Genomic DNA, 14,859 nt, shown 5'->3' on the forward strand with positions numbered 1-14,859 from the left:
CCCCCCTTCAATGATCCTCTGTGCCCCCATAGTGGGCTGTGACGGGGGGGAGTGATGAAGCGAGCTGTAGCTCAGGAAAGCTTGTGCTGGAATAAATTTGTTAGTTTCTCAGGTGCCACAAGTCCTCCTGTTCTTTTTGCGGATACAGACTGACAGGGCTGCTCCTCTGAAGCCAAGCGCTCTGTGCATCCAGGTCACTTTCCCCACCTGGGCACCGGAGGGGGGTGCAGGGGTTAGGGGCAAAGGGGGCACGTGCAGAGCCTCCCAGTGGAGATGGAGTCTGTAGCAGCAAAAGGGTGCCGGGGTCAGTATAGCCTGCCCCACTTCCCCAAATGAAATAAGCTGTCCCACACCTGGGGCGTGAAGGTGGCTCCTAACTCTGAAATGTTCGCGACTCTGAACCAAACGTTCTGGTGTTTCCTTCAAAAGTTCACAACTGAACATTGACTTAATACAGCTTTGAAACGTCACCGTGCGAAAGCAAAATGCTGCTTTCCCTTAATTTTTTTTAGTAGTTTACATTTAACACAGTACTGTACTATATCCCCCCACTTACGCTGTTTATCTCTGCTGCTGCCTGATTGTGTACGTCCGGTTCCAACTGAGGGGTGTGGTTGACTGGTCAGTTCCTAACTTTGGTGTTCCTAACTCTGAAGTTCTGCTGTACTGGGGAAAGCCCTTTTATGCTGTTACAGCGGTGTCTATAGAAAAGTGGCATCAAAACATCACACCGCTGGCCAACGTTACTCTGCCAGCCAATGTTTTAAGTATAGGCCTGGTTTTAGGGTGCATCTACACACTGCAAATAAAAAACAAGTGCGGTTAGAGAACCTCAGCGCTCAGGTCAACTGATTTGGGGGCTAAAAAACAGCTTGTAGATGTTCCCACACAGGCTGCAGCCTGGACTCTGAGACCCCTCACCCTCTGCTGGGTTTCAGAGCTTGGGCTCCAGCCTGCAGGAACATCTATCCAGGTATTGTTAGCCCCGTAGTGTGAGCCCAAGACAGTTGACCCGGGCCTCTGAGACTCATTGCTGGGGTTTGGATTTTTTTGCCATGTAGCCATACCCTTAGTGAGCCCGGGTTAGTTTCAGTCCAAACACACTGCATTGTCATGAGCGTGGGTATATGTCTATGAGTTTGCATGTGTCTGTTTGTGAGAGATGTGTGCATATGTGTGTGTGTGTGTGTGTACATGTGTGTGCAATGTGCATGTGAATGATCATGTCTGTGGGGGCGGGAGGGGGTGAGAGCATGTGTCCGGATTGGAATGTGCCTATGATATGTGTGAAATATGTTTATCAGTGAGCATGGATCTATGACAAAATGCACAAATATCGCAGAAACCCGCTGTTACAGTCCTAGAGCAGAGAATTGCTCGTGTGGTAGAGGAACATTATCACTTGTCAGATCAAATCTGGTTTAACACACAGGTGGTTTTTAAGAACAATAGAAACCATCTTTCTATTACTTTGTTCTTTAAAAAGCTTCTTGGAAACAGCTGTTTGTAAGGAAGGAAACATTTTTGCTGACTTGCAACTCAAAGAGTCACATGTACCACAAAACGGAATGGACCATAAGAATGAATGAAACTAACTTTACTGACTCTCACTCTCTGAAGTGGGAGAAATTAACTGCATTGTCCAAGATTTCCCATAAACCACATGCTTTGAGGAGACTGTATTAGGTCGAGAACGGAGGCAGGAGTTAGCCTCAAATTGGATGTTGAAAATGACTGGAGACTTAAATAATTTAAGGTCTGATGAGTAACTTAGGTAATCTGTTTATAATATTTCCTTGTCATACGATAATACATAAGAACGGCTATACTGGGTCAGACCGAAGGTCCATCCAGGCCAGTATCCTGTCTTCTGACAGTGGCCAGTGCCAGGTGCCCCAGAGGGAATGAACAGAACAGAGAATCATCAAATGATCCATCCCCTGTCATCCATTCCCAGCTCCTGGCAAATTTGTTCAAATGCATTCATTTTTGTTCAAGTGTGTGTATATCTGATCACGGACATCTATGTATGTGGGTGTGCAAGCCGATGTGTTTGTGTATCTACGTGCAGGTATGTCGACGGGTATGCTGATGCCTGTCTGTTAACATCTGTACACAAGGAATGTCTGTGTATCGCCATATGTCTGTGCGTGTGCCAGGGCATCTGCATGTGCATTGTTCATCTGTGTTCATTTGCATCTGTGTGCAATAGGTTTGGGGTTGTGCTTGTGTGTCTGTATTTTGTGTGCAAGCATGGATAAGGCATGCAAAGATGTGAGTGTGTCAGTGTGAAAAAGTATATGCCTATGCTTCAGTGTGTACAATGTATGTGTATCTGCGTTAGTGTGCATGCATCCACATACGTATGCATTATACGTGCATGTCTTATTCCAATGTGTCGTTTAGTTCCTAGGGCTAGAATTGGAAGGCAGAACTGTGGGAGACTTGGGGTGTGTTTGGGTTGGTTCCATGACCCCGAACACTTGGCATGAGCACTGGTTTTAACAACTGCCCCAAACTGAGTCAGAGAGATTTTGGATAAATTCATCTTCGGTGCTCGGTGTCATTATATTAAAAATAGGAACTATGGGGGGAAAAAACCCCAAACCAGAAGGTCAAGATTTTCCATTCAGTAATCTGATCACATCTGTTTTCTTTGATTCACAGGGTAACATCACAGAGACAGAACTCAGCTGACACCAAGGGAGTGGCAGAGTGGTAGTGGGAGGGATGGAGTCCACAGGCGAGAGAAAGGGAACCATTTGTATAGCCTAGGGACCAGATCCTCAGCTGGGGTCATGCAGTATAGCCCCACTGAAGTCAATGACTCATAGAATCACAGATATATTGGGCTGAGGGCTGGAAGGGCCTTGAGAGGTCACTTACTCCAACCCCCTGTGCTGAGGCAGCACCAAGTAAACCTAGAACGGCCCTGATAGGTATTTGTCGAACCTGTTCTTCGAAGCCTCCAATGACCCGGACTCTGCAACCTTGAGTGGCAGCCTATTCCAGTGCTGAACTATCCTTATAGTTAGAAAGTTTTCCCTCCCATCTAATTTAACTCTTCCTTGCTGCAGATTAAACCCATCACTTCTTGTCCTACCTTCAGGAGAACAATTGATCCCTGTCCTCTTTACAACAGCCCTTAGTCCCCCTTCAGACTTCTTTTCTCAGCACGGAACATGCCAGATTATTTTTAGCCCTTCCTCATAAGTCAGGTTTTCTAACATGTTTATCTTGTTGCTCTCCTCTGGCCTCTCTCCAGGGTGTCTACATCTTTCTTAAAGTCTGGTGCCCGGAACTACACACAACACTCCAGCTGAGACCTCACTATTGCCAAGTAGAGCTGGACAATAATCTCCTGTGTTTTACATACAACACCCCTGTTAACACACACTGGGGTAGCAGCCTTTCTTGCAACTGCATCACATTGTTGATTTGTTCAATTAGTGACCTACAGTAACCCCAGATCCTTTTCTGCAGTACGCCTGCCTAGCCCGTTATTCCCCGTTTTACATTTTTGCATTTGATTTTTTTTCATCTTGAGTGCAGCACATTTCACTTGTTTTTATTGACTTTCATCTTGTTGATTTCAGATCAATTCTCAAATTTGTCAAGGTTTTGTTTCGAATTCTAACCCTCTCCTCCAAAGTGCTAATAAACCTCCTCATCTGCAAATTTTATAAGCTTGGCTCTTCTCTCCAGTACTGGAATCATTAATGAAAATATTGAATAATACTAGACCCGGGGCAGACTCCTGAGAAACTTTGCAAGATACATCCTCCCAATTTGACAGCAAATCCATTTATAACTACTCTTTGAGTACAGGTTTCAGAGTAGCAGCCGTGTTAGTCTGTATTCGCAAAAAGAAAAGGAGTACTTGTGGCACCTTAGAGACTAACAAATTTATTAGAGCATAAGCTTTCGTGAGCTACAGCTCACTTCATCGGATGCATCCGATGAATTGAGCTGTAGCTCACGAAAGCTTATGCTCTAATAAATTTGTTAGTCTCTAAGGTGCCACAAGTACTCCTTTTCTTTGAGTACAGTCTTGCAATCAGTTTTGCACTCATGCCTGATAGTAATTCAATCTAGACTACATTTCCCTAGTTTGCTTATGAGAACATCATGTCAAAAACCTTACTAAAAGCAAGATAAATCATATCTACTGCTTCCCCCCATCCACGAGGCCAGTAACCCTGTCAAAGAAGGAAATTAGGTTGGCTTGACATGATTTGTTCTTGACAAATCCATGTTGGCTAGTACTTACAACCCTGTGATCCTCTAGGTGCTTACAAATTGATTGTTTAACAATTCGTTTCAATATCTTTCCAGGTATCAAAGCTAGGCTGACTAATTCCCTAGGTCCGCTTTGTTCCCCTTTTTAAAGATAGGTTCTATGTTTGCCCTTCTTCGGTTCTCTGGGACCTCTCCCATGCCTCATAAGTTCTCGAAGACAATCGCTAGCAGTTCTGAGGTTGCTTCAGCTATTTCCTTGAGGAGGAATTTCATCAGACCCTGCCAGTTTCAAACATCTCATTTATCTAAATATTGCATTCCTTCCCCCTTGTGTATATTAATTGTATTAAGTATCTGGTCAGTGAAGACAAACAAAATAGGCATTAAACATCTCAGTCTTCTTGATGGCATCTGTTATTAACTCTCCTTCTCTGCTAAGTAGAGGGTCTATACTTTCCTTCATCATTCTCTTGTTCCTACTGTATTTATATAATCTCTTCTGATTGCCTTTTATGCCCCTTGTTAGGGGTAACTCATTTTGTGCTTTAGCCTTTCTCATTTTGTCCCTAAATGCTTATGGTAGTCTTGTGTACTCATTTGCCCATGTTTCCACCGAATGAAGCTGACTTTTTCCAAGGATCTGGCCCTATTTCTTTAATTTCTCCAGGTTGTTTCCTTTTAAGTGGCTGGAAGACTGTCATGGCCAAAGTCATGTGGTGAGCTACCTGTTGTGTATTCATTGTGCTGCAGGCTAGTTAGAGCGAAGTGGAGGAAATCCCTGCACTGTGTTGTATCTGATCATCCACCTGTGGGATCATAGCACTCATTGAAGAGAAGCCAACACTGTTCTTTTGGCTGGCACTTCTGGGTTTGCTCCAGGATCTGCAAACCTGCACAAACCGACTCCTGATCGTCTCCTCCCATCCGCATCAGACATAAAAATGTCAACACATTAACCTCTTCAGGAAGGCCCAGGAGAGTAGCTGATGGAGAAGCAGCTGAGTACTGGGTACCAAATGCTCCTGAGTTATTACTAGTGATCATAAAATTGACATTCGTATGAAGAGCTCACCTTGAGCCGCAGGGCAGACTGGGATTTGAACTTCCCTAAATTTTGTGGTGAGGGGAAGTGACCAGCCACAAAGTTCATTTCCAGATCAGAATCTGGATCCAAACCTGGGATTTAGGCTCCTTTCTATAAATCCCTCTCCCTTTGTATTTGCATATATGTTTGTACTTCCTGTCTGACTGGTGGTGAGAATATTGACACAAATTAGCCTCCCTGACCATGGGCAGGAACCTTGAGGAGAGGAAATGAAACTAATAGCAATAAAAATGTGGTTTGTGCATAGGACATGTCAGTGCTCTGAAATAACTCAAATTCATTGGCCATGGGGAATGTCTTACAATAGGGTGGCATCTTCACAGTGTGAATGGCGTAGGCCGGCTCAAACTCAGTCATCTGAAATGCAGAAGGAGCCTCATTCACATTTCTAGGAATCAGCATGGTCTAATGTTAGAACATAAGACCTTGGGTCTCATCTGGCCTCTGACTCACTGGGGGGTCCTTAGGCAAGGCCCTGTGCACTGCTTTCCTCATTTGTAAAACAGGGCTGATGATAATACTTACCTCCATCACTGGCAGTGTATGAGTGTCTTGTGTTTCTTTGCTGTATGTGACTATTTGCTGGACACTTGCCGCTGAGCGTTTGCAGTTATAGACTCTGTGTGAGCAGCTTATTGTGAGCATTCAATCACCAACTGCTGATCGGCGCAGGATAGTTCTGATGGCGCACGGAGCTCATATGGCACGTTTGTGATCCCTGATTGGATGAGCATAATGCTTAGCCCTGAAGCGACACTGATTTACCTCAGCTGAGGATTTGGGTCAGTTACCCCAGTACAGCTGTGCCAATTGGGGATCTGGCCCATTGACTCTACTGGAGTTACAGCAATTTACACCAGCTGAGGACCTGGCTCCCATGCCAGTAAAGCGTGTTCATTTCCTCCCGTCCATGGGGCACTGCATGAGGGGCGGCAGTGGCCCCTTCAACCGCTGAGCTACCATCACCCTGCTGTATGTGGTGCATCTGGCAGCACCTGGACCAGCTGCCCCAGTTAGGGTCTGGGCTTGGCGTTTGCCTCTAATGGAAGGGGGAGAAATACAGCTGTGATCACTGGGTAGTTCGGGCACATTTCTTATCTCTCTCCAGGCTGCGTTGCAGTTAGCAGGGCAGCGCAGGGTGGGGTGAACGCTCCAGTTCACATGGTTCGGCACACAGGATTTCACCTCGCTGTGCTTTGTACCATTTCCAGTGCCCTTTGTTTACAGTGTGGCAGGCAGCAATACCAGGAGCCCAATCCCACCAGGGCATTGCCTCATTTTCCCGCTGCATCCCTACCTTGGCATGCCTCCGCACTGGCTATGTTTACTCTGACATTCCTGGAGCTCCTCAATTGCCTGCCCCCCATTGTCTAGACCAGGGCCCTTCGCCAGTTTTGCATCTCCCTCTCCCACGACTGTCCAAAGAATGTGGGGTTTGTTTTGTCTGTCTTGCTTTCTTTCTGTCAGCACTGAGGTTGGAGACGATGGCTTCGCAACTGAGCTTTGGGCATTCCTCTTCAACCCTTCCATCTCCTCCCAGAATTTAGCACCATCTGAACATGCAACTTCACACTGTAGCTGGGCCTTTAGTATGATTCAATTTGCCAGCACAGTTCTCCATCCGTTGGCTTTCTTGGGGAGGCAACAGTGAAGCTGGGAGAAAGACGGAGTTCTAAGTCCATATGCATGAGATATGGATCTTACCCTATGTTGTGCTCATACAAGGCCTGATCCAAAACCCTTTGAAGTCAGTAGTCTTCAGGCACATAGCACCTTCTGATTTTCAAATGAACCCTTTCCCATCCTCTTCCATTCACCACTTCTTTGACATCCTCTGGCAGGAAACGGAGTTAGAGCTCCCATGGAAATCCATGCACAGCTGGTGCCGGCTTACCTGTCCCTTCCAAGGGTCAGAGGGCCCCAGGGAATAGCTTTAACCAGTGCATAGTCATGGAGCTGGGTGTGCAAAGGCGTGTGTGCAGAATGGTAGATCTCTGTTAGACGTGCAATGTGAGCATCAGGGTCATTCCCTCTGATGCACGTGGCATTGGCCGCTGTCAGAAGACAGGATACTGGGCTAGATGGACCTTTGGTCTGACCCAGTATGGACGTTCTTATGACTTGCCCCAGGTCAGAGGGAGAGCCAGGAATAGAACTCATGTCTCCCATCTCATAAGCTAGTGCCCTAACCACTAATCACACAGCCTCCCATTGGTCAGCCATTCACTTCAAACGGCTTTGGTCCAAGCCCTGAGTGGCTTGATTTTCAGAGGTGCTCAGCACCTCAGTTCCCATTGACTCCAGTGGAGATACACTCCTCATTTACACCAATGTGAAGGCAGACAGAAGTTGGTCCTGTTCCAGGGTCAATTGCACACCTTTCTCTGTAGTTACATTAGAACAGCTTCAGTCTTTTGGGGAGCATTATGTGCCGCATTGAAATAACCTGACAAGGTGGATTCTTGGTGGAAAGCTGCAAGCAGATCCACATTGGAGAAGGGGCAAGACAATCGGATGCAAAATGAGACGGGGGAAGAGATTCCAGTTTCTCTCCAGGATAGGTGTGGCGCCAGATACCTTCTGGCTGGCCAGCTATTGCATTGTCTCTGACCGGGAACAATCAGCATCAAACCTCATCTCAGGAATTCATATCCCTGAAAACCCAGCCCAGCGTTTCTCAGAGGAGGTTATTTTTCCAGAGAGAAAGTGTCTGAGATCTTAGTTAATTTCCTTCCTTGATGATTCAGTACAGCGGGGGCAAAAGAGGGACATTGTTTGAAACCAGACAAGTCAGTTTGGCCCTTCTTTATCTCTCAGATCTGTCAGTCCCGACATCTCTGCTCTAAATAGAACAGCTGGTGACAAATCAACACATTCCCAAAACCAAGGAAGGGGTGAGCATGTTAAAGCTAGAAGAGGTGTCCCCCGGGAAGAGGTGTTTGTGTGTGTCTCTCTCCTGAGCTGGGAGAAAGTAGATTATGTATTCATGGAATAGCAAACCCTTGATGAGAGGTGACTGAGCAAGAGGGAAGCTGGTAAAGAGAGGCCTCCAGAAGCGAGATGGGTGGAGGTAACCCCCACAGCCCACTGAATAGTCACACGTGAAACAAGTAGGGAGAACTGGAAGTCCTGGCACAGTCAAGGAATTATGATGTGATTGGAATAGCAGAGACTTGGTGGGGTAACTCACATGACTGGAGTGCTGTCATGGATGGATATAAACTGTTCAGGAAGGACAGTCAGGGCAGAAAAGGTGGGGGAGTTGCATTGTATGTAAGAAAGCAATATGACTGCTCAGAGCTCTGCTATGAAACGGCAGAAAAACCTGAGGGTCTCTGGATTAAGTTTAGAAGCATGAGCAACAAGGGTGATGTCGTGGTGGGAGTCTGCTATAGACCACCGGATCAGGAGGATGAGGTAGACGAGGCTTTCTTCCGGCAACTAACGGAAGTCACTAGATTGCAGGCCCTGGTTCTCATGGGAGACTTCAATCACCCTGATATCTGCTGGGAAAGCAATACAGCGGTGCACAGACAATCCAGAAAGTTTTTGGAAAGTGTAGGGGACAATTTCCTAGTTCAAGTGCTGGAGGAACCAACTGGGGCAGATCTCTTCTTGACCTGCTGCTCACAAACCAGGAAGAATTAGTAGGGGAAGCAAAAGTGGATGGGAACCTGGGAGGCAGTGACCATGAGATGGTCGAGTTCAGGATCCTGACACAGGGAAGAAAGGAGAGCAGCAGAATATGGACCCTGGACTTCAGAAAAGCAGACTTTGACTCCCTCAGGGAACTGAGGGGCAGGATCCCCTGGGAGAATAACATGAGGGGGAAAGGAGTCCAGGACAGCTGGCTGTATTTTAAAGAATCCTTTTTGAGGTTGCTGGAACAAACCATCCTGATGTGTAGAAAGAATAGTAAATATGGCAGGCGACCAGCTTGGTTTAACAGTAAAATCCTTGCTGATATTAAACACAAAAAAGAAGCTTACAAGAAGTGGAAGATTGGACAAATGACCAGGGAGGAGTATAAAAATATTGCTCAGGCATGCAGGAGTGAAATCAGGAAGGCCAAATCACACTTGGAGTTGCAGCTAGCAAGAGATGTTAAGAGTAACAAGAAAGATTTCTACAGGTATGTTAGCAACAAGAAGAAGGTCAAGGAAAGTGTGGGCCCCTTACTGATTTGGGGAGGCAACCTAGTGACAGAGGATATGGAAAAAGCTAATGAACTCAAAATGCTTTTTTCACCTCTGTCTTCACGATCCAAGGTCAGCTCCCAGACTACTGCACTGGGCAGCACACCATGGGAAAGAGGTGACCAGCCCTCTGTGGAGAAAGAAGTGGTTCAGGACTATTTAGAAAAGCTGGACGAGCACATGTCCATGGGGCTGGATGCGTTGCATCCGAGGATGTTAAAGGAGTTGGCGGATGTGATTGCAGAGCCATTGGCCATTATCTTTGAAAACTCATGGTGATCGGGGGAGGTTCCAGATGACTGGAAAAAGGCTAATGTAGTGCCCATCTTTAAAAAAGGGAAGAAGGAGGATCTGGGGAACTACAGGCCAGTTAGCCAGTCAGCAGGTCCCCAAGGAATCAATCTTGAAGCACTTTGAGGAGAGGAAAGTGATCAGGAACAGTCAGCATGGATCCACCAAGCGCAAGTCATGCTGACTAACCTAATTGCCTTCTATAATGAGATAACTGGCTCTGTGGATGAGAGGAAAGCAGTGGATGTGTTATTCCTTGACTTTAGCAAAGCTTTTGATATGGTCTCCCACAGTACTCTTGCCAGCAAGTTAACGAAGTACGGGCTGGATGAATGGACTATAAGGTGGATAGAAAGCTGGCTAGATCATCAGGCTCAACGGGTAGTGATCAATGGCTCAATGTCTAGTTGGCAGCCAGTATCAAGCGGAGTGCTCCAAGGGTCGGTCCTGGGGCCGGTTTTGTTCAATATCTTCATAAATGATCTGGAGGATGGTGAGGATTGCACGCTCAGCAAGTTTGCAGATGACACTAAACTGGGAGGAGAGGTAGATATGCTGGAGGATAGGGATAGGATACAGAGGGACCTAGACAAATTAGAGGAATGGGCCAAAGGAAATCTGATGAGGTTCAACAAGGACAAGTGCAGAGTCCTGCACTTAGGACGGAAGAATCCCATGCACTGCTACAGACTAGGGACCGAATGGCTAGGCAGCAGTTCTGCAGAAAAGGACCTAGGGGTTACGGTGGACGAGAAGCTGGATATGAGTCAACAGTGTGCCCTTGTTGCCAAGAAGGCTAATGGCATTTTGGGCTGTGTAAGTAGGAGCACTGCCAGCAGATCGAGGGACGTGATCATTCCCCTCTATTTGGCATTGGTGAGGCCTCATCTGGAGTACTGTGTCCAGTTTTGGGCCCCACACTACAAGAAGGATGTGGAAAAATTGGAAAGAGTCCAGCGGAGGGTAACAAAAATGATTAGGGGGCTGGAACACAAGATTTATGAGGAAAAGCTGAGGGAATTGGGATTATTTAGTCCACGGAAGAGAAGAATGAGGGAGGATTTGATAGCTGCTTTCAGCTACCTGAAAGGGGGTTCCAAAGAGGATGGATCTAGACTGTTCTCAGTGGTAGCAGATGATAGAACAAGGAGTAATGGTCTCAAGTTGCAGTGGGGGAGGTTTAGGTTGGATATTAAGAAAAACTTTTTCACTAGGAGGGTGGTGAAGCACTGGAATGGGTTACCTAGGGAGGTGGTTAGGGTGATCAGACAGCAAGTGTGAAAAATCGGGATGGAGGTGGGCAGTAATAGGTTCCTCTATCAGACAAAGCCCCAAATTTCAGGACTGTCCTTATAAAATTGGGACATCTGGTCACCCTAGAGGTGGTGGAATCTCCTTCCTTAGAGGTTTTTAAGGTCAGGCTTGACAAAGCCCTGGCTGGGGTGATTTAGTTGGGGATTAGGTAATGCTTTGATCAGAGGGTTGGACTAGATAACCTCCTGAGGTCCCTTCCAACCCTGATATTCTATGATTCTATAATACTTGCCACCAGCTGGAAATCCCCTCCTAGAATGCTAAGAGCATGATCATAGAGGGATGGAGTCATGTCTTGGTACTGCAGGTTCCTGTCTGTTGTATCTCGATGACAGCAGTCCCTTGGTACCGTGCTGTGTAGCAGAGGGGAAGGTGGCTTATGCTGGAAAATACCTCCCCAGAATCCTCCTTCCTCCAGGCTCAGTGGAGGCTTTGATGTGCTGTACGAAGGCCTCTCTGCTCCTCATGGATCCAGGTTAATCAGAATTAGACCTGAGTTTATTAATGGCAATGGCTAACAAATCCACTGAACATAGCTTCTTTCCTCTCTGGCAGGATATTCATGGTCTGGCTGCAAAATTCATTCACAACTGCAATTTAACGCATGGCTGCCTCCTCAAATCTTTATTCCATGGATCGATCACCAATAGTCAAGCTGCGTTGTTTTGCAGACATTGGCCAGCTAAATCACATGACTTTGCTTCTTCTTCCTGATTGGATGAGTGTAGCTGGCAGGGCTCCCCATGCTGGTGCATACAGATCAGTCAAACCTTCCCGGATAGCAGAAGTCGATGACTCAGATACTCAAGGAATGGTGAAGCAGGCATGAGCGTGGAATTGTCTGTAGGTCTGAGTGGATATTAAGGGGGAGTGGTTTGCATTACTCACCTGCTTGCCTGGGGATTCAGACTGCAAATGCCAATAGCCCAGCTCCTGTGGTTTCCTCCATCTAAGCTCATTGCACTCGGACCTGCAGACGATTCCACGCTCATGCCTGTTTCACCATTCCGTGAGCATCTGAGCCACCAGCTTATGCTGGCAGGAACATTTGCACCAGACTGATATGAATCCATCAACACGGGGATAGGGTGACCAAACTGCAAGTGTGAAAAATCAGGACAGGGGGTGCGGGGTAATAGGCTTGTATATAAGAAAAACCTTCAAATATCAGGACTGTCCCTATAAAATCAGGACATCTGGTTACCCTACACGGGGAGCCCTGCCAGCTGCCTGTTCCAAGGCAGAACATCATGCAGCAGCAGGCAGAGTACCTAAGAGATGAGATGGTTAACAGGGCACAGCAAGGGCCTCCCTTTCTTTCCTTCAGGCATCCTGCCCCACTGCCAAGCATGCAAGGTGGCAAGCAGGGAGCCTTCATCTGGGGAGGAGCTCCCAATGCAGAGAGCACCCAGAAAAGTGGGAACCCACTGCTACCTCACAACAACTCCCTCCCCCCTGCTCGAGAGCCACAGGGAATTCATCACGGCATGGCTGATCAGCTTCCCATTGTGTCGCAGGGGGAGTGCCAGCTCTGGAGAGCTATAAATAGGGACCTACCTCATGGCAGATCAGAGCCAGATCCAAACCTTTGGGGAGTCCAGGAGTCTTTGGATCCAGGGTTCTGGTCTGCCCATTTGAGACAAAGGATCAGTGGAGATGTTTGGAACGGGGCTCAGATCTGAGCCGTCATTTGGTTCGGGGCCAAGGGTTGGCAATGGAACTCGTGATTTAAAGACATTTTCAGGGAGCGTTCTGAAAACCAGGCCCCTTTAAGGTGTCTCAAGGTGGCCTCCCCCCCAGAATGGAAGCACCCACAATCACTCGTGGCTCAGGACTCAGGCCTATAATATAGTCACCATGCACCTCCTAGAGCTGCTGAGCCCAGATCAGGATTTAGGGAGGCCCTGGTGTGGTGACACTAGGCAGCAAAGGCTGGCAGCTCGTGGGAACCACAGGGTCTGTCTGAGTCCAGCAGCCTCAATAGGCAGTGCCCTTTATAGTCAATGTAGCCCAGTCCTGCCTCCCCTCTAATACCAGTACTCCCTCGGGAACCACCCCCACAGGAGAGATTGTTGTGGCAGACAGAGCGATGAGGCAAGAGGATAAATATTTGGCTTATCAAACAGGAAAAGCCACCTCCTAAGCTGGCATCTGGCAGGAGGCTCCTAATGTCGTCTGCTGCTGGGGTGTCCCTCCCCCTTTCCCCCAGAGGATGTCCCAAACTTGGCTTGGACCAGGCATCCTCCCCAGGCAACAGTGACCCAGCACTTCCCCTCAGCCCCGGCTGGAGAGTGACGACAGTGTGGCAATCAGGGGACCGTGCAGAGAGTCTCTGCAAAGCCGGCACACTCTCACTCCTCCGGCCATTCTGCAAAGGCCTTGCCACTGAGTCACACTTGGCTGCTGGCTGCACGGGCAGGCAGCCCTGTCAAGGCTGTGGAATGCACTCCTTCCTCCAGCCCCTTGCTGAGCCCAGCGACCGGGGATCAGCTGCAGAGTCCCTGGGAAGCCCACCACTGGTGTACAAGGGATAACGGCCACCCCATCACGGCCACAGGATCGAGCCCAGTAGGTGGGGTGCAGCTCCTGGCTCAGGGTCTGGCTAGACCCTAGAATCATAGGACTGGAAGGGACCTCGAGGGGGCATCTAGTCCAGTCCCCTGCACTCACGGCAGGACTAAGTGTTATCTAGACCGTCCCTGACAGGTGTTTGTCCAACCTGCTCTTAAAAATCTCCAGTGATGGAGATTCCACAACCTCCCTGGGCAATTTATTCCAGGGCTTAACCACCGTGACAGGAAATTTTTCGTAATGTCTTCATTCCAATTGGACAGGCAGCAGCTCCCTGCTCAGAGCCTGCGTGGATCCTGCATATCTAAGAGGATGGGGGGAGGGGAGGAGGGGGACAGCTCCCCCATCATGGCTCACACAAGATCCCTCAGTCCTAACAGTTTGGGGCAGAGCTCCCCCGTTTCTGCCCAGATCACTCAGACCCAATAGGTCAGCGTGTAACCAAAGCTGGTCCCACAGAAGGGACCGCGCTGTCGCTCCCTGCCCCCAGCCTGCTGCCAGCGCTCCATAGGTCCAAATTCTAGACTGTCCTCAACGATACTGGACCAATGCAGCCTACGCTGTGCTCTCCATCAGCAGGAGGAAAGTCAAGCTTGGCTGCCCTTATGAAATACTCTATGGGACTGTGACAAGGGGCCAAACATTTAAGAAGTTGCCCCGATCCTAACAGAGGTCAGGGGCCAAGTCTCGCTGTGGTGAAAGCAGATAGATCTCTGTTTGAGCCCAGAGAGTTGCTTCTGTTTACACCAGGGCCAGATTTGGCCCTTAGGTTTTTGGATGCTGCGAGATGTAGCTGAGCTGCGCTCCTGTTCAGACAAACCATTTATCAATGCACGGCCTTTTTTACAAAGGGATACAGGTCTATCAGACAAAACGTTCACCTGAGGAACTAACTGCCACAAGACATCAATGTGGCCAAAAACTTAGCAGGATTCCAAAAAGGACTGGACATTTATGTGAACAACATGAACATCCAGAGTCAAAATAGTAAATGTTCAGTAATATCCTAGAGGCTGGAAAGGGCAATAAACTCACCTGCTTTAGGGCCCACCCAATCTCTAATTGACTGGGGACAGTACAGAGGTGTGTGCACTTAATCTGAGGATAGCATTTTTTGGTCTGTCGATGCAGCATCTTCCACCA

This window comes from Dermochelys coriacea, chromosome 21 (assembly GCF_009764565.3).
Source record: "Dermochelys coriacea isolate rDerCor1 chromosome 21, rDerCor1.pri.v4, whole genome shotgun sequence".
Taxonomy (NCBI): Eukaryota; Metazoa; Chordata; order Testudines; family Dermochelyidae; genus Dermochelys; species Dermochelys coriacea.